Consider the following 25,013-nt stretch of genomic DNA (forward strand, 5'->3'; position numbering starts at 1 on the left):
ACACCCAACTACAAATTCTTTTCATTGCTACTTCATAATTGTAATTTTGCTACTGTTAGAAGTTGTAATGTAAATGTCTGTCCTTTCCAGTGGTCTTAAGCAACCCCTGTGCAAGGATCATTTAACTCCAAAATGGGTCGTGACCCACATTTTGAGAATCATTCTTCTAGATTGATCCCTACACCACTCCCAACATCATGTCTTTTATATTTTTTTAATAACCAGTGATGGGTTGTATATGCTTGCCTAGGAAGTGGCACTATTAGAAGGTGTGGCCCTGTTGGAGTAGGTGTGTCACTGTGGGTGTGGGCTTTAAGACTCTCATCCTAGCAGCCTGGAAGCCAGTATTCTTCTAGCAGCCTTCAGATAAAGATGTAGAATTCTTAGCTCCTCCTGCATCATGTCTGCCTGGATTCTGCATGTTCCTGCCTTAATGATACTGGACTAAACCTCTGAACCTGTAAGCCATCCCCAATTAAATGCTGTCCTTTATAAGACTTGCCTTGGTCATGGTGTCTGTTCACAGCAGTAAAACCCTAAGACATAACCCAACTCTAGTTTGTGCTGCTCTACATTAATGGGTGTTAGGCCATCCACTGGAGTGTGGGCAACCTTCCAGGAGCCATATCCTTAAGGAAAATGGACTCTCCATGTTTCAGAAATCAACTGTCAATAACACCTCAGTTAGGAATAAAGTCCCATGAGGTACTTTTCCTTCATGTTAGAATGTTGACTAGCTTTGTCTTGTACAGGTCATGTGTAGGCAACTGCAACTAATATGAGTTCATGAGTGTGGAGATCCTCTTATGTCCAGATGACACTGTTTGCTCCATTCCTCCCAGCCTTCTGACTCTTAAAAATATTTCTATACCCTCCTTCCATGATTGTCCCTGAGTGGGTGAGAGTTAAAGATGCCTCGTTTGTGGCTGAGCACTCTCCTAATACACTTTCTGCACTTAAGCCAGTTGCGTTTCTGCCTTAACCACTGTCCACTACATAAAAAACCTTCTCTGATGAGGTCTTAGGGTTGAACTAATCTGTGGGTAGAAAAATATGAATTTTTAGGACAATTTTATTCTATATCAATTTAGCAGAGTATAGTATTAAGTTAACCCTCGGAGCCTGTGAGATCCCCATACAGAGTTTTGGGGCATAATTATAGTGCGACACATGTGTGTTTCCTCTAAGTAAGACTTAAATCCAACTAGAAAGTAGTTGGACACTCCAGCAATATTCATGCCACTATTGTATTCAAGGGTCTGTCTTGCCAGGCTGGTCATTACTGTAGATAAAAAGGTTTGTGTCTGGGCTCCCTCACAACCTACATAGCACCTTTCAACTATGAAACTGATTTCTCCACGTCTTGTAACTGAAGTGTGTGATTTACTTAGTAGTAGAGTCTTATCATCAAGTTATTTCAGGAATCAAGAACAATGGCAATGACCTGTACTGTTCAGGAAATCTCAGGGATATTTATAACCAACAACTTGAGGGAATCATCCCAAACCTGACATTGAGGTTTTAACTTGGCAACTAGACAGTGTAAGAGGACCATTGAATACCATGTAAACTAACTCCAATTAAATATAAATATATGTGTATTTGTATAATGTATAAGTCTTACAAAATAATACATTTCCATATGACCTTTTAAGATATCCTTAGGGATTGTGATACTCACATCCACCTCTTCACCACCCTAACTTCCTAGCCTTCTCCCTACTTAAACCTCCTTTCATATTATTCCTCCTTTCCCTCCTGTATCTGCTATGTTCTACCGTTCTACATGCCCCTTAAGATATTTCTTTCCTATCCCCACCAATGGTTCTGTTCTAGTTTCTGGGATTTTACAGGTGCTCCAAGTTAAATACACAAACATAAAGATTCAGTGCTAAGATCCACACATGAATGAGAATGTAAAATGTTTACCTTTTGGGGGACTAGGTTACCTCACTCAGCATGTTTTCCAGATCCATTAATTTGTCTACAAATTTCATAATTTCATATTTCTTTACAGATTGATAAAATTCTATTGTATATAATACCACATTTTTATTTTTCACCATTCGATAATAGACATCTATGCTGTTTCATGTTCTAGCTATTGTGAACAGAGTATATATATATGAACACTGATGAGCAGGTATCTCTATAGTGTCTTGGGTCATATGGTAGATCCATTTCTAATGCTTGAGGAGTATTAGCACCTGGACACACCAATTTTTACAGTGGCTATACCAATCTGCTCTCCCTACATCCTTTCTAGTATCTGTTGCCTTTTGTGTTCTTGATCTTAGCATTCTGATTGGGGTAAGGTAAAAAAAAATCTCAAAGTAGTTTTAATTTATATTTCCCTGATGCTAAGAATGGTGAACATTAAAAAAGTCTTAGCTATTTGTACTCTTTCTTCAGAGAACCCTTTGTTCAGTTCAGTAGAACACATTTAAATTGGTTTTTCTCCCTTTGTACTTTGAGTTTTGGGTTTGCTTTTTGTTTTGTTTGTTTTGTTTTGATTTGTTTTGGTTTGGTTTAGCTTTTTGAACATTCTAGACACTAATCCTCTGTGAGATCTATAGTTGTCACCATTTTTTCTCTATTCTGTAGACTTCTTCATCAGTTGGTTAGAACTCTAAATTCATGCAAACTTTCTGATGAGTAATTTAGCAATAAAGACCAGGACCTTTAAATAGTCACGTACCCATGTTCTACTTAGAAAAACAGGAAATGGTCTACATGAAACTAATGCTTCTATGTGTAAAGTTTTAGGTATTGTAGTGGCTATTCCTGGTTGTCAACTTGACTATATCTGAAATGAACTACAATCCAGAATTAGAAGGCTTACCTGGCCCTAATCTGGAGGCTGAGAGATACAAGTTTCCGACCCGAACCTTGGCATGGAGATCTTGAGGTATAGTGGCTATGAATCCCAGAGGATTAAGATAGAAAGATCTATGAGTTCAAGCAGGGTCACCTGGGGTTAAAGGTGTTACCACACCTTTAACCTGGGCCACACCTTTTGCTGGAGACCTATATAAGGAAGAAGGAAAGCTTGCTCTTTTTCATTCTGCTTGCCTTGTGGGACTGAGCAACTGCTGGATCCTCGGACTTCCATTCACAGCTGCTGCCGACCATTGTTGGGAGTTGGACTACAGACTGTAAGTCTGCAATAAATTCCTTTACTACATAAAGACTACCATAACTTCTGTGACTCTAAAGAACCCTGACTAATACAGGTATGGTGATAGAACTGTCAGGATTACTAGCATGAGGTAAAAATGGTTCGTTGTGTGGATATCAGATTCTAATAATGAATGGATGTTTAGAGTAGTGACTCTCAAAGTCTGGATCTTATAACCACAGCTCCAGCACCATCTGGAAACTTGTTAAAGAATAAAATCTATGGTCCTTCCAAGATAGAGAACCAGAATCTCTGGAGGGCAATTCCCAGAAGTCTGTATTTTAACAAACGTTCTAGGCAATTCTTGTGCTGTTCACTGTATTTTTAAGAACCTCTTGATTGGCGTGAAAGTCAAGAGACTCAGAAAGGACTAGATGAGACACTTATATTGAGTATTTTGAAGTACTTTTCAAGGAACTATTTGCCAGAGCAATTAAAACTACAAATAATAGTACGTGGTTTGGAAGCTAGTGAAAGTGGGGTCATGTCAGCATTCCCTGAGAAAGCACAGCTCCCTGGGACCCAGAGAGAGGCTCAGTGGGACTCCATGAAGGCCCCAGTGAGTTCACAGAGTCATAGTACAAAATGCCTCACTTTCCTCCCAGAGTTGCTAGTGCATGCTGTTTCATGGATAAATCAAAACAAGGAAATTAACCTCGGTAGCCTAGACAAAGGTTTGGAATAGCTTTGGAGAGACGAGTAGAAGATATCCTGCTAATGTCTCTATTGAAAAGAATTATGTAGAAGAATATTCATTTGGGTAGTTAGTGTTTCTAAAATATAATGTTTTATATTTCAGAGGAGAAAAGTAGGCCTCAATCTCATCCAGATGAGAACCTTGCAAAGCTCCAACCAGCCCAACAAGATAGGCTTACTGGTACAATCATGGTACAAATGTTATGACCAGAACCAACCACTTTTTGATCAGTTAAAAGGCTCAGTCTATGAGACTACACCCATATACATTGGCAGCGGAGGCTCAGGACATAGGGCTGGGGTCCAGATGGCGGTCCTGGTGGGCGGGGAGCAGAAACCTTACCTCACACCGAGACTTCTACCAGCTGCATTCCTTCTTGGCAAGAGTTTGGGGTCAGCATTGAGATCATAGACACCAATATCCATCCCAAAACTGTTTTGAAGGTCTCTAAGGGGGACCCAGGCACACAACAGGTTGCATACACTGCCAAGGATTTTGTTCTTGCAGCCATTGCATCACCAGATCCCCATGAAGAAGGAACCTGATTGGCTGAGCCTGATTCTAAATTCCTGATGCTCCCATTTCTGCCTCCACAGTCTAGTCCTGGGCTTATAGGTATTGCTGGATGCTGTACCAAAACCGCAGTTGCTCCTGCGGATCATGTAAAGGCTTTATTACATGCTCACAACCACCACTTTGAATATTTAAGGGTATTTTCTGCACTGCGTTTTGTTCCCCCAAAAAGAAGGCTACCTCGGATTATATAAAGGAAACAGTGCAATGATGCTTCGGATCTTTCCCTACAGTGCAATCCAGTTCATGGCCTTTGAGCATTATAAAACATTCATTACTACAAAGCTGGGAGTTTCTGGTCATGTGCACAGATTAATGGCTGGATCCATGGCAAGTAAGATGACCATGACAGCCGTTATCGCACTTACCCTCTCGATGAGGTCAGGGTACACCTGGCCTTCCAAGTAAAAGGAGAACATACCTATTCAGAGATTATCCATGCCTTCAAGACAATCTATGCCAAGGAAGTTGGTTTCCTTGGATTCTACAGAGATCTGATGCCTACTATATTAGGAATGGCTCCATAAGGTGTTTCCTTTTTTACCTTTGGTACCTTGAAGAGAGTTGGGCTTTCCTATGTTCCCACCCAGCTTGGTCAACCTTCATCCGATAACCCCAATGTCTTAGTTTTGAAAACTCACATAAACCTCCTTTGTGTTGTTGGAGCAATAGCACAGACGATATTCTACCCATTTGATGTGACCCGTCAGAGAATGCATTTAGGGGCAGTCCTAACTGAGTTTGCGAAGTGCCTTACCATGCGGGATACCATGAAGTACGTCTATGGACACCATGGGAATTGGAGAGAATTGTATCGTGGTTTATCTCTGAACTACATCTGCTACATTCCTTCTCAAGCTGTAGCTTTCACAACGTATGAAATTATGAAGCAATTTTTTCACCTTAACTAAAAGAAAAAATAATAATTTGTAGTTATTTTCCTCAGTAAATTCTCATAATGATGTGTGTATGCATATATATGTATATATGTATGATACCTTAATTGTGAGGGAAACATTACTTGAAAGGGACATTTGCCCTGACACAGGAACCACTGGTATTTTAATACTTGATTTCTTTCAGTTTTTAAATCATAGATCAAAAATGCTTAGCATGATTCATTTTTTCTTTTTGATGAGATCTCCATATGTTACCCTGGCCAGCTTGGAACTCACAGTGGAGAGACCTTCTCTTTGTGGTCCTCTGCCTCCCAAGTACTGAGATTCCAGGCGTGACCCACCACGCCTGCTCTAACATACTTCTTAATAGCAAACATTATACCTTAGAACCCTGAAGAGCCATCTTGGGCAGACTGTGGCTACCTGTTTGGTTATTTGGAAGGAAAAGAAAGTTCACATTTGAGTTCAAGAGACTGCCATTAGTCCTACCATAGCATTCCAAACTTTCCATTTTCATTGTTGTTACTGAGGTGTGGGGAGGGGTTGGAATCAAACCCAGGGCCTTTGCATGCCAAGCACATGTTGTACCCACTAGGCCATAAGCTATGACACTGACCTTTCCCTTTTTATGATGGTGTTGGGAAATCACATTCATGCATGATGATTGCATATTTGCACAATGCCAATGGCCTACACCCCCAGCCTGCTAACCCCACTCATTATTTTCCCCTCCCACTCTGCCCTGTCTTAGTTTGTTCTGGGGAGTAAACTCAGGGTCTCTCTTGCCTATCTTGGTAGATAAACGCTCTACCTCTGAACTACATCTCCAGCCTTCTAACCTTGTGTAATGTTACGAAAATGAGCTAAGGTCCTTTCATCGTAGCAGAATGAGAAATGAATATTTAATGTCTGTGAAACAGAGGCAGCAACAAAATAGTGTTCTTATTATGCTTCTTCTCATAATTCTGCTCCAGTTGATAAAGACACCTTTCCCTCCATTTGTTTGAAAAGCACCTTTTTCCTTCCTTCCTTTCTTCCTCCCCTTTTTTCTTTCTTTCTTTCTTTCTTTCTTTCTATATATTTTTTTCTTCCTTCCCTTCTTGCTTTCTCTTTCTTTCCTTCCTTCTTTCTTTCTTCCTTCCTTCCTTCCTTTCTTTCTTTCTTTCTTTCTTCCTTTCCTTTTTTTCTCTTTCTTTCTTTCTTTCTTTCTTTCTTTCTTTCTTTCCTTCTTCCTGCCTTTCTTTCTTTCTTTCTTTCTTTCTTTCTTTCTTTCTCTTTATTTCTCTTTTCCTTCCTTCCTTCCTTCCTTCCTTCCTTCCTTTCTTTCTTTCTTTCTTTCTTTCTTTCTTTCTTCCTATCTGTCTTTATTTATTTATTTATTTATTTCTCTTTCTTTCTCTTTTCCTTTCTTTCTTTCTTTCTTTCTTTCTTTCTTTCTTTCTTTCTTCCTATCTGTCTTTCTTTCTTTCTTTCTTTCTTTCTTTCCTTCTTTCTTTCTTTCCTCTCTTTGGGGATTGAATCCAGGACCCTGTACATGCCAGGCATGATGAGATCCCATCAGAAAGCCAGGTGTATGCTGAAATACATCCCCAACTGTCTTTCATTCTCAATAAAATTAGTGTTGTATTTTAAAGGAGATATTCAACAAATGAAGAAGGTCTCAGGTCTTGTTCAAATGCTATATTCATGTACTTTGATTTTCATGAGTTTTAAAAAAAAAAACCACTGCATTTCTCAAAGGCAGTGATAATAAAAATTAAATATCTTTGCCCTTAAAAGGAGAGTAGCATTGTACATGCTTGTTTCAAATAACTTGGTATGTACTAGAAAATTTAAATGGACCATCAATTTAGATGAAGCAATATTTCCAAGGTATTATGTCAAGATATAAGTTCTTCCATGTAACTTCCATGTAATATAAGTTTACTGTGTTATAGTTCTAAGCATAAATATAAAACATGTTTCAATTGTTACATTTTAAAGAGGTTGTTTCGAATATAAGAATTCTGGTCACTGTGTTTAGAACAATTTTCTCTTTTGTTGTAAGCATGACACATGGAGTAGAAGCAGTAAGCTGTCTCTAGATGTAGTGATTTGTATAGAATTGATGTGATTTTCAAGACATTAAAATTAAGCTTCAAATGTTATTTCTGCATTTTTCATGTATGTAAAGATTTCTTGTCATATATTGGTAAACATTGGATGAATTAGTTTTATTTTTATAATCTTTACTTTAAAAATGTATCTAGTGATTTGTAAATGTACCAGGAGTTGGGATAAGTCTGTTTATAAAGGTCTTTTGTATATTTTAATTTCTGGACCACACTGTAGCTAATTATTCCATTCAATCTTAAGCTAATTTAAATCTATAAAATAAATATCTCAATTATATTATCAATAAAGAAAACTGAAAATATTTTTTTTAAAAAAAAGAACCTTGTGATTAGGTCATAGGCCCTAAGGAAGAACCTAATACTAGTATTCAGCCAAATTGATTTATTATTAAATTGGCTTCTAATGACATATTGCCCTATTTATAAATAGAACATCTTTCAACTGTCAGCAGAGAAGCTTCTTGCACTAGATGGAAATTTACACATAATACTTCTAACTGGTCGGAGTGCAGAGAACAAGACTATGGAGTGCTCAGCTTCAAATTGGAGATTCCTATTGCACCTCTTAGCTCAGGACCCAGGAATCTTTGCATAAGAAGGGTTAGAAAGACTGTATGAGCCAGAGTGGTGGATGATTATAACTGCTTTCCAGACACAACAAGGCATATGCACTTATGAATTCACAACTATTGTGATAGCATGCACAAGACTTTTCTAAGGTCCAGTCATCCAAAATCTCTGCATAGAGTGAGGAAAATAGGTATGATTCCCACTGCTAGCTGTGAAGCAATTAGCATTTGATAGTGCTGGGTTGGGAGGAAGAGTAAATTTCCTTTAATAATGTGATACCTGATTGGCTGCTCACATGTTAGAGCAAGCCCAATCCCAAAACAATCTGGGCAACACAAACTGGACTCAGTGGGAGAAAATACACCAGCTCATAGTTAGATGGGAAGGGATGGGAAAGCTGAGAGAGAGTTAAGAGAAGGAAAGTGAATAAGTTCAAAATATATTGTATAAAATTCTCTGAGAACTAATAAAAATGTTTTTAAAGATGCACCTTCCTTTGCCTTATAGAAGCTTTCCAATTCTGTAAAACTGAGGTTGCATGAGGTCCCATTTATCAATTCTTGATCTTAGAGCCTGAGCCATTGGAGTTCTGTTCAGGAAATTTCCCACTGTACCTATGAGTTTGTGGCTCTTTCTCACTTTCTCTTCTATTAGATTTAGTGTACCTGGTTTTATGTTGAGGCCCTTGATCCACTTGGACTTGAGCTTTGTGCAAGGTGACAAATATGGATCTTTTTCATTTTTCTACATACAGACTGCCAGTTAGACCAGCACCATTTATTGAGGATGTTTTATTTTTTCCATTGTATATTTTTGTCTTCTTTGTCAAAGATCAAGTGTCTGCAAATGTGTGGTTTTATTTCTGGGTCTTCAATTATATTCCATTGACCAACGTATCTGTCTTTGAACCAATACCACAAATCAGCAACCAACAGATTGGGAAAAAGCCTTCACTAACCCCACATCCGATAAAAGAGTAACATCCAAAATATATAAAGAACTCAAGAAGCTAACCACCAAGAAACCAAACAACCCAATCAAAAAATGGGGTATAGAACTAAACAGAATTCACAACAGAGGAATCTCAAATGGCTGAGAAGTACTTAAAGAAATGTTCAAAGTCCTTAGTCATCAGGGAAATGCAAATCAAAACAACGCTGAGATTACATCTTACACCTCAGAGTGGCTAATATCAAAAATTCAGGTGATAGCACATGTTGGCAAGGATGTGGAGAAAGAGAAACACTTCTCCATTGCTGGTAGGATTGCAAACTGGTACAACCACTCTGGAAATCAATTTGGAGGTTCCTCAGAAAATTTGAAATAGGGCTGGTGAGATGGCTCATTGTTTAAGAGCACTGACTGCTCTTCTGAAGATCCTGAGTTCAAATCTCAGCAACCACATGGTGGCTCAAAACCATCTGTAATGAGATCTTATGCCCTCTTCTGGAGTGTCTGAAGACAGTGACAGTGTACTTACATATAATAATAAATAAATCTTAAAAAAAAAAAAAAACAGAAAATTTGAAAGAGATCTACCTGAAGACCTAGCTATACCACTCTTGGGAATATACCCAAAAGATGCCCCACCATGCCACAGGGGCACATGTTCCACTATGTTCATAGAAGCCGTATTTGTGATAGCCAGAAGCTGGAAACAATCCAGGTGTCCCACATCAGAAGAATGGATAAAGAAGATGTGGTTCACTTACATAGTGGAATACTATTCAGCTCCTAAGAATGAAGACATCCTGCATTATGCAGGCAAATGGATGAAACTAGAAAATATCATCCTGAGTGAGGTAACTTAGATCCAAAAGGACATGCATGATATGTACTCACTAATAAGTGGATATTAGCCAAAATAAAGTACAGAATTCCCAAGGTCCAATCCACAGAACTCAAGAAACAGAGGAGCCCAAGGGAGGATGCCTTAATCCCACTTGGGGGGGGGGGAGAAGAAAGCAATCACAGGAGGAGGCAGGAGGGGACAACCTGGGTGGGGTGGGAAAGGCAACAGCGAGGGAAAGAGGGGAACATGATCAGGTATTGGGGGGCAGGACTGAAGCACCGAGGGCCAGCAGAAAGAATCTAAACAGGCAATCTTGGGAGGTAGGAGGTGGGGGACCCCCTAGAATGTACCAGAGACCTGGGAGGTAAGAGACTCTCAGAATTCAAAGGGAGGGACTTTAGATGAAATACCCTACAATGGGGAGAGGGGACTTGTGGAGTTCACCTCCAGTAGAAAGAGAGGGCATTATGTGGAGGAATGGGGTTGCCATCCCACAGTTAAAAACTCTGAACCAGAACTGTTCCTGTCTGAAAGAACTACAGGAACAAAAATGGAGAAGAGCCCAAGGAAAAGGAGGTCCAGTGACAGACTCAAACTGAGATCCAGCTCAGGGGGAGGCCCTAAAGCGAGGTACTATTACTGATGCTATGGTGTGCTTACAATGGGGGCAAAGCATGGCTGCCTTCTGAAAGGCCAAAAAGCAGCTAAAAGAGTCAGGTGCAGATATTTACACCTAATCAATAGACAGAAGCTGCCGACCCCTGTGGTTGAATTAGGGAAAAACTGGAAGAAGCTGAAGAGGAGGGCGACCCTTTAGGAGGACCAGCAGTCTCAACTGACCTGAACCCCCGAGATCTCTCAGACACTGGGCCACCAACCAAGCAGCATATACCAGTTGATATGAGGCCCCCAACACATATAGAGCAGAGGACTGCTGGGTCTGGACTCAGTCACAGAAGATGCACCTAACACTTGAGAGACTTGGGGCCCCAGGGAGTGAGGAGGTCTGGTGGGATTGGGGGAAGACATCCTCTTAGAGAAAAGGGGGAGGAGGTATGGGATGTGGAACAGTCAGAGGGTGGGTTAGCAGGGGGATAAAGTCTAGACTGTAAACAAAAGATTAAATAATAAATAAATAAACAAACAGATGCATCTTCCATATTGTATGCATCACATGCATACATGAAAAATGTTTGAAGGGCATCAAGAATTAATAGCAATTATATCTTGATATAATTATATCTTGATATAATGAGGTTTGTTACTCAGGGTTTTTGGTTCACATACATGCATACATACGTACATACATACATACATACTTACATACATTGTTGATATATCCAAATCTAGAAAAGCATAAGCTTTTCAGAAAAAATATATTTGCTAAGACAATATTATGAATATAAGAATCTCAAAGAACATTAGTAAATCAGTGTATTTCCTTGATAGATTAGCTTGGTATTGTTCATGAATATTACCGTCTGCATTATTCAACAGTTACTGCTGGAGCAGGTTTGCTATGCTAATGCTCCACAGTGGGAGGGTTCAGAAGAATAAGCTTACTGAAACTATGACACAGATTGGCAAGAGAGGCAGCAGCATATTTGAAGAGGTCTTCTATTGCTCTTCTTTGTACTCCAGACCTTAGAGTGGGAGAGGCAGCTGCTTGAGTAGGTTAATTAAATGTAATATGTCTAATTGGATCCTAGTGTAGCAAGGGCCAAGTAGCAGCCTTGAATCATAAAAAGCAGTATGAGCATACTTAGCACAATGCATAGCATGAGCCAATCAATGTTCATGATAGTCTGATTTCTATAGACCTTATTGTCTGGCTAATTAATCATGGTACTTTCAAAAGTAAAATAGATAGGAAGTATACTAAGTCCTAGTTTGTCTAGAACAAATAAATATAAGATTATCTTGTTCAGAGAATTACATCTTCTCAACCAGTTTCCAGACCTCAGCCAGTGTACCTATCCAGAATCCCTTCAATAAAGGGAGGCCAGGTCCATGCAAGGAAAGACCTTGCCAGAATACTGAAAAGTTTTACTATTAATCTTTCTCTTATTTTTTCTACAAAGCAAACTATACCCTTATACAGGGATAAGACTATGTATTACCTATATATTAAGGGGGAATAGATCTCTTTCAGGACCTAACACTCATTCTAAACTGACATTGACTCTAGAAGACCTCAAATGAATTGTAGCCCCCCAGTAAAAGTGGGAGCTTATAAAAGCTAGGTGCTCAATGGAATTTAGCCAAAGTCCAACTCATAGAGGTCTAATGGGTCCCAGAACTCATCTTGTGATTATTTCCCTAGTTCCAGAATACACACTTTCCTCAGCTTCAGCATGCATTCACTGTTTCTGCTCCTAATTAAGTGACCAGCTCCTTCAAGCTCCTGCTATTTTAACTTCCCCATCATGATGGACTACACTCTTGAACTGTGAGAAAAAAATAAATCCTTCCTCCTTTACGTTGTATTACAAGGTGTCTTATCAATGCAACAGGGAAAGAAACTGTGGCATATACCAAAATGTTAATGTTAGAATTTTTTCTTTACATGATGGCATTTTGTACATTAAATTTTTATATATTTCTTGTGTTTGTTATTTGTGTGTGTTGTTCAAAAGGCCTTTACAGTGGTTGGTTCTTTTCATATAGTGTTTAGATGGTTGTAATTTTTTCCCACTCTAATTGAATGTTGTTAATTACTTAACTAAAGCTGTTAATCTTCTTCCTCCACAGCTATCACAGAAGTAACTTTGGATTTATTGATTTAAACACCCAAACAAAATAAAAAAGATGCACGCAAAATGTAGTTCTTTGCTCTCTAAGCAAAGTAGTTGTTATCTCTAAGGATAAGAGACCTTACCCATGAATAAAATACCTTTTGAGTCTGTGTGTCTTATTTGTATGTATAATTTCACTAATTGCTACACCTGTGATACTATGCTGGGCATGGAGATTATGAGTGTCTGCACAGAGCCAGCCACTGGGCAGCAGGAATTCTGTCATGTCAATTCTATGAAACAGGTGTCCAGTGTGGCCCAGGGTAAATATGAGACCACTTTTATTATCTTGAAGATAATTATTATAGAGAAAAAGAGAAATAATGATTTAATACTAAATATGGAGATAAGCTCTTGACAAATCTACCATATTGTGTTTTAAGTAAATCTGCATTTGCCATCACATTATTATTTAGTTAATATTTATATTCTTTTCCATGAACACTACATTACCATTTTTAATAAACTCAAGATTCTTATATTCCACACCGCTTTCCACATTTCATTCCTTCTTTTTGTGTTGTACTTCATCCCTATCAAAAAATAAAATAGTCTTTGAAGAATTCTCAATGTTTTTGTTCCCAAAGTACAGTTTCTTTTAAACTGCCTCTTTAGGTATTTGACATCTTAGATCCCTAGATATGTCCTGTCCTCTTTGTTGTTTACTTCAGATAATTTTATTCCTCTAGGACACTTTTAATTTGATAGTAATCCATTATATCTTCATGAGAACATTTACATTTAATGGTGATTTCATAATTTCCAAGAATTTTCTGACATATCTCATTTGATTGAACAAAAACCTATCTACTATTTTGAAGGTTAACCTATCAGTTTGATGGTCAATCAACTGTGATATTTACTACATAAATTTATGACAGAGTTTGAAAACCAAGGCAAACTCACCAAGTACTAAGAGCCATGGCCATTTTCTTGCTACCAGTACCCCTTTTCTGGCGTCCTAACATATAACTGATAAATAGGCAGAAGGAACCAGAAAATTAAGCAGAATGAGTTACATTCTAGTTCTGATGCCTCTTTTTAAAAATACTCAGATGCTTCTCATCTTAGAATGAAGTTATGTCCCGATCAAAGTGCATTGACTACACTCAGCCTACTACTGGGTTTGTATAAATACCCACAGGCTAAAAGTTTGATCTTTATAAAGGTAGTCATCCATCATTTTCAAACACAACACTTGACTTCAAATATTCTTAGCTAAGATGTGGGACTTAAGTAGTATTACAGAGTCAAGGGGAAATGGATCTTCTGAAGTGATCAAAGGCAGTAATTATGGAAGTAAAATTAAACATTCTACTTACCTCAACAGTAAAAAAGCATAAGCATTTGTATGGCTTGAGTGTTTCCTGAAGACCCATGTTGAATTTAATTGTCAGTATGACAGAATTAGGTGTAGGACTTCTAAGACCTCTAAGAGGTGATTGGGTCATGATGCCTTGGTAGTAGATTAGATATCATGGGCCTGGTCTTGTTATAAAAGTGAGTTCCTTCAGATGCAAGCTGAATCACTGCTGCCTTTCCCCAGTGTACCCTTAGTCCTTAACAGATACTGTCCTTTGGTCTTATATTCCCAACCTTCAGACTTATGACAATAAATACTTAGGTTTTGCTATAAACTATCCAGTCTGTAGTACTTGCTACTGCAGCAGGAAATGGAATAAGACAGGCATGTATTTAAAAGCAGCCATGTACTGATGAAAGAGTGAATAAGAAACATATTTTTATTCTAGTTTATGTGTGTTTCCTATGAACCCTTTCGGATTTGAACAAATATGCAAACAATGTTAATGTTCTGTTGGTGCTGAAGGAAACGAGATCAGGAAAACTCATTGAAAGATGAAAGGTTCTATAAATCTCTGTACTATAATAGCATATAGAAGAGACAGATAATGTCATCTGATAGATAGGTGAGCATGCTAGTTACTAAATGAGAAGCAAAGATTCACCAGGTTGTGAACCTGCATTATTTTGGATAGATAATGTAGCATTTGTACAGCCACAGGAGAAATATACTTTGAGTATCAGGAGTAAACCATGAGAAGTTAGATATACCTGTATCCTGGCTAGTTTTATGTCATGTTAACATAAGCAAGAGTCATTTTAGAAGAGATAATCTCAACTGAGAAAATGTCCCCACCAGACTGGCCATTATTTTCTCAGAAATAATGGGTTGATGGAGTATTTCTTAACTTTCAATATGCCTCAAAGTGTATTTATCCTGTGGCTGTACAAATGCTACATTATCTATCCAAAATAATGCAGGCTCACAACCTGGTGCATCTTTGCTTCTCATTGAGTAACTAGCATGCTCACTGATCTATCAGATGACATTATCTGTCTCTACTATATGCTATTTTAGTACAGAGATTTATAGAATCTTTTGCCTTATCCACAAAATTAAAACACATTCTTAGAACATGAATATATGCATGTGTTTCAATATCATATATCAGTTTGGGAAAACCTTTCTACTAGAAACCTCAAGCACAGGTCCAGTCCAAATAAATGTTCTTTTACATATCTTTAAAATTTCCCCATTTCCATCTGCTCTGAAGTCAGAGTTAAGGTTTCCATTTCTGTGACAAAATAGTATAAGCAAAAACAACTTGGGGAGGAAAGGGTTTATTCCAGGTTACAAGCAGAACAGGACCTGGAGGCAGGAGCTGAAGCAGAAGCCATGGAGTGTTGTTTGCTCAGCTAACCCATCAGTGGCCTATGGTGAGCTGTGTTTTCTCATATTGTGATTTGAATATGCTTGGCACATAAAGTGGCATTATTATAAGGTATGACCTTGATAGAGTTTGTGTGACTTTGTTGGAGGAAGTGTATCACCATGGGGGTGAGCTTTGAGACCCTCTTCCTAGACATGCAGAAGCTAGTCTTCTTCTGTCTGCCTTTAGATCAAAATGTAGAGCTTTCAGCTCCTCCAGCCCCGTATCTACCTGGACACTGCTATGCTCCTACCTTGATAATGGACTGAACCTCTGACCTGTAAGTCAGCCCCAATTAAATGTTGTTCCTTATAAGAGTTGCCTTTGTCATGATGTCTGTTCACAGCAATGAAACCCTAAGACACATATCAATCATCAATCAAGAAAATTCACCATAACCTTGCCCATAGGCCTATTTGGTTAGGACATTTTCCTCAACTGTGGTTCCCTTTTCCAATAACTCTTGTTTGTGTCAAGTTGATATAAAATTGGCTAGCATATCCAGTTAGAATGGATATGGGTGAGCATATATTGGATAGACTATAATTCATAATTCCTAGTTGTTTACATTTTGCTCTGCACTCTGTGCCTCAAGTTAGTTTCTACATCCCTAATTTAATAATCAGTATTATTTAATGCGAATGTGAAGAGTTTATTCAGTTATCATATTTTGGATTTCTTGTTTTTGTAACAAATTGTCTTTTTAGGAAACTATTTTTCCCTCAACTACTCTTGAGATTTCTAGAGGAGTATATTTCAATGTTTACTTAAATTGTTAATTCTAGCATTTCTTTTCCAGGCAGTCCACATCTTCCTTTATCTGTTTGATCTGTTATTTTAAAATATCTTCAGTTAAGATTCTTCATTGTCTGTTCATATTTATACAATAAAATAGTGTAGATCAATTGTTTTCATAAGAACAAGTTTTCTTAAGAGCTTTCTATAACTAAGCACAGCAATAAATAATGGTTATATAAACCGCAAATGAGACCTCTCTGAGATGTGTCCTTCTTCCTGCATGCAGTCACCTGAGATGAAAGCATAACTAACTGCCAAGCCATGCTGTCCAGGCCACTGAGCTTTTTCAGGCCTTCCTACCCCTCTAATCTTCAGGCTGTCCTTGAGGTTTAGGTCCACCCAGAGATATATACACCATCAGAAATCAGTAACGAGTACATTAACTGTCTTATTTTCCCTTTGCTTTCTCTGCTCCCACAACCACTGTATTGTTTTATCCCAGAGTTAGCAGGAGGCCTAGCCAGGTGTACTGGCTGGTTTTGTGTGTCAACTTCGCACAGCTGAAGTTATCATAGAGAAAAGCCTCCTCTGGATATGTGACTATCACATATTCAGGTGAGAAATGCCTCCATGAGATCCAGCTGTGGGGCATTTTTTCAATTAGTGATCAAGGCGGGAGGGCTCCTTGTGGGTGGTGCCATCCCTGGGCTGGAAGTCTTGGGTTCTATAAGAGAGCAGGCTGAGCAAGCCAGGGGAAGCAAGCCAGTAAGGAACATCCCTCCATGGCCCCTGCATCAGCTCCTTCTTCCTGACCTGCTTGAGTTCCAGTCCTGACTTCCTTTGGTGATCAACAGCAGTGTGGAAGTGTAAGCTGAATAAACCCTTTCCTCCCCAACTTGCTTCTTGGTCGTGATGTTTGTGCAGGAACAGAAACCGTGACTAAGATACCAGGTGAGGGTCATCTGTGGCCTACTCACGGCTTTTCTTATTGAGCACTCTACACCAAGTGAAGCTTCTTGGCTGAGTTAGTCTCTTATATAGGGGTTCTGGGACTAATGCTGTAATCTGTTGTTACCTTCAGAGCCAGCCTGCATCCTGTCTTGTTTTTAATTACTCTATGCAATGAATTTTTTAGGAATCACTTGATACTTCTATCTTCTCTGTACACCCTGCTTTGCTTGTTTGCATTGAGTTGAAGGTCATAAATCACTGGCCAATTTTTTTGGTCACTATAATATAATCCTTAAAATGTTGACTCTATGATAATACCAGGGAGAGAGAATCAACTGTTATTATTATTAAGCTGCATTATAAATAGTATAATCAAAAGCTTAAATGATAGTTCAAGCCTTGGCTTCACAAACAAAAGACTGAAGTTAAGCATACTATTTTATATCTCTAAATATTTTTATATCTATAATGTAGTAATAATAGGGTTATTGTGGAAAATTATGAAATAAGGTATTTAAAACATTCATTACAGTACCTAATTTGCAGTAAATGCAATAAGTGTTAGTTATCACTTTGTTAACTAAAACATTTAGATTCAGCAATGCCACATGAATAGCTAAAACCATGACAATTATTCATGATTGTCTATTGAACTTCAAATTTAGTTACAATAAATGGCTTTATTATAAAATTATTGAACGCAAAACTGTTATTTGCAAATCACATGACACATACAATATAAACAATTCATCTGTATGAGCACATTTGTACTAAAAATCTTTGGAACAAGTAAAAAGAAAAAGCTCTGAACAACATTCCTATGGAGCTTTTTATTTAAAAAATTACTTTACCATAACTTAGACTTACAGAATAATTGCAAATGTCATGTATCTTCCACCAAATCTACCTTTATGTTAACATCTGATTACTATGGTATACTGGTCAAAAATAAATACCGTACAATGAATGTCATATTCTAAAGACTCTTGTCACATTTTATTGATGTACATTTTTGTTCCAGGATTTTTCATGGTGTTTGTTTATGCCTCCTTGCTTTCCTTTGAGCCCTGGACATTCCTCAGTCTTTCCTTGACTTCCCAATTTGGAATGAAATTATTTTGTAAATTGTTCCTCAATCTGGGTTTGTCTTACAGTGTTATATCACAGTCAGACGGAAGTGTGTTCTGAATGAGAATCAGTAGAAATGATGTGTGTTTCATAGTACATTAGCAGGAGGTGAAAAAGGTCTTAAGTCACTAGGGTGATATTTGTTCCAAATCTGTTACATGTCCTTTTACAATCAACAAGAGAGAAAGGGTACTTTGATAGCAAGGAAATATTTTGTTTTTCCTCATAAACTTCCAGCTTCAATTTAAGCCTCCATCTGCCAGTTTTACCTATAGCAATTAACCAGTGTGTTATAATAATAATTTCGTACTTTCTTAAGTCTTTATATACATACATGCATGTTAGTTGAATTGTTTTGCAGAATAGAACAGACATTTTTAAGTCTCGCTGCTTTTTACAACTAAAGTCATCTGAGGCTTCAGATGGTAGCAGGATAGACAACACCTCAGAACTGGTTACAAAAATAGAAGGAAATACAAACTAGCACAAATGATCACAATGAAAATAAGAGTTAATAGGTAGGAAGCTCCTGGGGAGTAGTGATATGTAAGGACTGGGCTGTGGGGTAGTCCTCTTCCATGGAGCACTAGAGCTGGACTGGTGACAGTGTTGATGGGTTCGGTAGATCAGCCCATAGCAAAAAGTTGCTCTCACAAGTCTTTGTTCCTCCAAAGTGAATCATATTTAAAGACAAGAACTAAAAGCCCAGCCTTCCAAGCTAATGGAAAAAAATGTTGAGGATGGTTTTGTTCTAGGGTGCTGGGAAATCTATGGCCATCTTTCTGGCAGACCTATGTAATACTTTCTTTTGTCTCACAGCTCAGTCCTAATTCTGTCCCAAGTCCCATAGGCCATTCATAAGAGACCTCATGACACATGCCACACAATGATTTCTTTGTAAGTGGGAGTAGGTGCTCTATACGTTTTTGGGAAACACTTTGCACTCTTACTACATATAAACTAACCCAGGTGTGTATTAAGTACCCATCATTCACCTAGCTTCTGCTAGGAGTAAGAATATGGAATTTAGCAAGATTGTGCTTGCTATCTAGCACAGAAGACTGAAAAGAAACTTGTACCATTAAATAAAATTCAGGTTTGTTGTAAGATTTTCATGGCTGGTGGTCAGTTCTTTTGCAACCTGAACTCTTTTATCATACACTTTTCATTTTATTTTTCTTTTGCTGTCAGAACTTGGGATGAACCCAAGGTCTTTTACTTGCTAGGCAAGTACTGTACCACCTGTCAACACTTCCAGTACTACATGTCTTATATCCCATGAGGGGCTATCTCTGGAGAATCTTGGAAGATAGAAAGTGACCATTTGAACAACAGCAAAAGCATGACTTGACCTTAAGTCAAAGAAATTCATTGTTTCCTTAAATACTTTCATTTTACCCATCATATGAAGATCTAGACAGGTATAAGCAAGTATAGACATCTGATTTGTCAGCTTGGATGAATTTCGTATCTATGTTTTGAAAAGTACTTCTTACAGGTTTCTAATATCTTCATTTCATCTGATATGCCATAACAAAAGAAAAACTACTTCATGGCTCTTCTTCAAAGGAATATATAGTGAAAGCAGAATGAAATCATGTTTATTAAAGTAAAAGGCATGTTTGTACTCTATACAACTTTTTTTTTAAGGCTCAAATCACATAAAACTTGCTGTTCAATTATTTAACTCTGACAAATGATGTGTTTGCCTAGAAAGTTCACCAAGGGGCACACAATTATACAAACGCATCATGTAGCCTCAAAGGAGTCTTTAGATGCAATGAGTGCCCCTCTTCAAAGTGTCAAACTCTGTCTCTATGTCTCTATGCCCTAATGTGAAGCTCATCAGAACCTTTTCCCCTGCTCCACCCTCACCTCCGCATGGTTGCTTATTCCAGATCATATCCACACCTTGATAGGTAGCAAAGGCCTGTGTGTGTGCTGTCAGCCCACACAGACTTAAGGGACACCCAACAACCACCAGCTCCTGACTTAGCAGGCTTATGAGTGAATGTAGTGGGCATGCCAAAGGAGTCTTGTCCAGTTGACATTCTCTTTTCTAACACTTTATGAGTTTCTCTCTTTAAAACATAGCACCTTGTGAAGCTAAAGTCCACTCATAGGTGCAAATGATGCAGGGAGTCAGGGTTAGCAGTGACATACTGGTCACAGATCATTGTTCTAATTTCTAGGCTCAAATATGTATACATGCTCTGTTCTTTTTAAAAAAAAAACAGTTAAGTCTTATTCGTATCATTATTGCTATTTTGAGATGTCATAAATTACCTTGAAATAAAGGAAATTTTTTTTAGACAGGGTCTTTCTATGTAATTCTGGCTATTCTGGAACTCTCTATATAGACCATGCTGGCCTTGATCTCACAGAGATTGACCTGCCTCTGCTTCCTGAGTGCTGAGATTTAAACTGTGTGCTGCTACAATTGGCTTCCGAAAATATTTTAATGTTGACATAAATGCAAGTGACCTAATTTTTTAAGATTATAATATAATTACGTTTCTCTCTCCTACGTCCTTTCTCCAAACCCTATCATATGCCCCTCCTTCCTCTCTTTCCAATTAATAGCCCTCTTTCATTAATTGTTATTGCATGCATGCATGTATATGTACATACATGACTAATTGATGTGTTCTTTCCTGGGTAAGACTATTTCTCCCACTCTCAGCATTCCTTGGTTGCCTACAGTTCTTTGTAAAGAACTCTCTTGCTCAGTTCATGTTGGTATGTCTACTGGTGTCATTCTTGTTTGGCTTACATTTGGGCAGCCATTTTAATGAGGCTTATGGGTGTAGCATATGGCATGACTAGGAGACACAATTTCATAGCAAACTCCTTGATCTTCTGGCTTTTACAATCTTTTTGTCCCTCTTCCACAATGTTCCCCAAGTCTTAGGTGTGGGAGTATTTTTAGATGGATCCATTGGTACTGCAAATGCTACCAGTTTTATTCACTAGGGAACATATGAAAACATCTGTGATATGTTAAACTGTTACATGTGAGTGCTGGAAATGTGGGGTGGTGGCACTAAATGGGCAGAAACCAGGGATACTGGCAAACACTCTACATAGCACAGGGAAGCCTAGAATGCCAATACAGAGAAAGAATGATGGGTATTGCTTGGGTCTAAAATGTTAACCAGAGGCCCATAGGATAAAGTCCTGGTGTCCATTGACACAGCTGGGAATTGTTGAGAAGTTTTAAGTCATGCAGACACACCCTCAAAGAAAATAGGGAGATTTCCATTTCTTCCTCTTTTTCACTTTCTAGTTTCAATGAGTAAGTGTTCTTGCTCCTCCAGGGATTCCTACCAGTCTACTACAGGCCCAAAACAACGTGTCAAATGGACCATGGACTGAAATACTTGTGAGTCAAAATAACCCTTTCCTCTTTTAAGTTGATCATCTTGGGTGTTCATTATAGTGATATAAAGACATAAACTAACACATGGCAAAAACCTAAATCCAAACCCAAATAATTAGTGGACACAGAAATTAAAGTACAAATGGAAAATAGAAGAGCAAACCCAATCAGAGATGAATTCTGGGCTGTAAATGAGCCACATATTTAGTTCTGAGTCTCCAGTCAGCCACCCCAAAGAGGAAAACATCACATGCTAAGACAGTGGTTCTTAACCTTCTTAATGCTATGACCCTGTAACACAGTTCCTCAGATTGTGGTAATCCCCAACTGTGAGCTGATTTTCACTGCTATTTCATACCTGCAATTTATGCAATGTTATGAATCATAACATAAATATCTAATATGCAGGATATCTGATATGCAACCCCTGTGAAAGGATTGGTTGACAGCTAAGGGAGTCCTAACACACAGGTTGAGAGGTGCTGTGGTAGACTCTGATAGAAACCTAAACACAACCATCCTCGAGAAATCCCTGCTACCTCAAGGTCTGCTACAAACTCCTTGTAGGGGCAGCATGAGGTGGTGGAAAGGACCATACACTCTATCTACCCCACATTCCCAAAGGGAATCCAGGAACATCTGTGTGGCTATTTCCTTTAGTACCACAGTACACAGAAGAGGGAAAAATACAACATTGTTCAGCAAGCACTGTTCCACAAAGGACACAAACTGGTAAGTCCAAGTCAAGTTTTGCGTTGTTTTCTTTTCTTCTACTCTACCCTGGAGTAACACAGAAAATTCAGAGTAGAGAGCTGACTGTAAAACTTTCACATATGTTGTTCCTGGCAGCCATACTCTGGATAGCACTTGTGCCATGAAGTTCTCTTTTGACAATAAGTTAGAGCAGATATAGTTTTCAAGTAAGGGCAGATATATATTCTTTAGATTTCTTTAGCAAGAAGACACTCCTACTTTAAGAAACTGTTCATTAAGATATAAAAAGGACAGTAAGAGCAAAATAACATGGTTTTAATGGTGACTCTATCAATTAGATTAAAAAGTCAAGTAGATTGAGTTCTTATAACCAATAATCCAGTCAATCAATACCTTAATACTAAAAGGCAAATAAAAACTACTGTAAATGTTTGGGTCTGAAGAGATGGCTCTGCAGTTGAAAGCACATACTGTGCTTGTATAAGACCTAAATCCAGCTCTTGGCACCCACATTGGGTGAGTCACAACCATCTGAGACTTAAATTCCAATGGGATCCAATGATTTTGGCCTCTATGGGCATCTGTGCACAAATGCACATACCAGACAGACACACAAACACAAAATTAAAAACAAAAATGTTTTAGAGTATAAAATGAACCTTATTGAGAAAATTAGTGAATTATTTTGAAACAAATATGTTTTATGCCATATAAAATAAGAAATAATTAAATTGACTCATGAGCAGACTATTATTTCTAAATTCATGTAGCCATCATTCCATCCTTAGAAATGAAAGGTATTTTGAGAGTGGAAGAAAAAAATAAATGGTTGATAGATATTCCTATGTAAAATTGAATTCCATGAGATTTGAAACCACAAAATGCCATTCATCTCAGGAGCCAAGTCTTAATGAGTCACCTTGAGAAACCTAGATTATATTGCAACAAAAGGAAAGAAGTATATATCAAAACATTAGAAAGCAAATACACACAGAGACCCAAAGTGTCTAAGAAACATAGGAGGCATCAACTGAAAGAGCGCCCATGGCAGAAGAATCTGAGTGACAAAGCTAAGGGTTATATCTCAAAAACAAAGTACTCATGAATCCATTCTTCTTCTTGTTTTTTGAGACAGAGTTTCTCTGTGTAGCCCTGACTCTCCTGGAACTCACTCTGTAAGACCAGGCTGGCCTTGATCTCAGAAATCCTCCTGCCTCTACGTCCCAAGTGCTAGGATCAAAGGTGTGCATCACCACTGCCCGGCTGAGTCTATTCTTATAAAGATAAAAGATGGCAGATTAATAAAAGGGAAGTATCCTGCATTTGTTATGCCTTCAGAGAAGCAGATATACTCCCTACCTGGTAAGAGCATATCCAGAATAGGAAGTCCCTTCCAAAGAGTGACAAACATAAAGAAGAATTCACAGTGGGCAAACCTATCTGAAACTGTAACAGTAACTATAAGTGACTAAGGTCAATATCATTAGCAATAAGTCATACACATATTACACATATAGTAATGTGTGTTTTATATAATTAATAAACTACATAGTAGATACAATGGCAGCTTATCTTTGTGAAATTCCTCATCTAAATATGTATTTCCAGAATAATTAGGAGAAAAAATGAAAACCCAACATAGGGACCTTTTATTAATACTTGACTGGTACTCTTCAAAACCGGCAAGGTTATCAGAAACCAAGCAAGCCTGAGAAGTCCTTAGAGGAAGTCGAGAAAACAGTGAAAACTGAGTGCACTTGGTGCACCAGATGGGATTCTGAAACCTTCCAGGCACAGCAAGACTATCCATACAGTACAGTGGTAAGAGGCTTCGGTGGGAAGCAATGAGTATGGCCTTAGGAGTCAACGCTGTCCTCGAGAGTACAAAAGCAATAGCAATAAAACCCACCTAGATCACTGCAGACTTTGAGCTATGAAAATGCAGATCTCATTTCACTCCAAATGGGTAATCAAATAAGATAAATAATTTAGCATTCCCAGTGTGCTTGGAATGGCCACATGCTTTTGGCAGACTGAACAATTTATACCAGAAAGATTTTTGTCAGACTTCATGGATGCTAGAGGCAGCAGCTGCAGAAGCACAGTGGGTCTGGATTCCTACAGTAACAACTACAAGCATCTGCTCGGGAAGGAGTGTTAGCACCTCAGACAGCTTTCTGTTCTCCAAACTGTAGTAGCATGTCTCTAGCCCAGGCAGAGAATCCATTGCCTGAGCAGGCATCAGGTTCCATCTCATAAACTGGGACACACCCTTCTCATGCTGCCCAGAGTGGCCAAGAGTACAAGTTAAGCCATGCCTTTTGTGATTTCTGAGCGTACATTGCAGAAAGCAAGCAGGTGGATGGGGAAGACCCCAACATTTAGCCTGGTAGAGAATCTAAAAAATGGTTGTCCAAGTTCAGTGGTGAAACTTAATAAATGGCACCAAGTGCTTGGAAAAATAAAACCAGTGGACAAAGTAATATGGGAGAGTGGAGAATCACCCTGGAGTCGGTTGGAGCTGAGACGAGGAACGTGATCAGGCCTTATATGATGACAAAGCTGAACCAGAGCAAAGCAGAGTGCTCTTCAGAGGAGCAGCTGCCAGCCTGGGACACAGTGGACAAGTGGGTAAGGTTGACTAAGGGTTATGCTTCATTAGGCTTCTAATGCTAGCATGCACAATGAAGGAGATAGAGAAAGGACCAATGGAGCTGAGGGGTTTGCAGCCCCTTAGGACGAACAACAATATG

The 25,013-nt window shown here is 38.5% G+C and overlaps 1 protein-coding gene, 1 non-coding gene and 1 pseudogene across 6 annotated transcripts in view; 1 reads left to right on the forward strand and 2 right to left on the reverse strand.

Moving 5' to 3' along the window:
* Hecw1 (HECT, C2 and WW domain containing E3 ubiquitin protein ligase 1) overlaps nt 1–25,013 on the reverse strand; it is a 361,630-nt gene that overhangs the window by 309,446 nt on the left and 27,171 nt on the right. The gene's annotated exons all lie outside the window — the stretch shown is intronic.
* Nucleotides 4,306–4,439, reverse strand: LOC116082881. Its single transcript, XR_004115501.1, has one exon. It is a non-coding gene; the product is annotated as a small nucleolar RNA SNORA70 (small nucleolar RNA).
* Nucleotides 4,641–5,404, forward strand: LOC116082757 (annotated as a pseudogene).

Source organism: Mastomys coucha, unplaced genomic scaffold (assembly GCF_008632895.1).
Source record: "Mastomys coucha isolate ucsf_1 unplaced genomic scaffold, UCSF_Mcou_1 pScaffold7, whole genome shotgun sequence".
Lineage (NCBI taxonomy): Eukaryota > Metazoa > Chordata > Mammalia > Rodentia > Muridae > Mastomys > Mastomys coucha.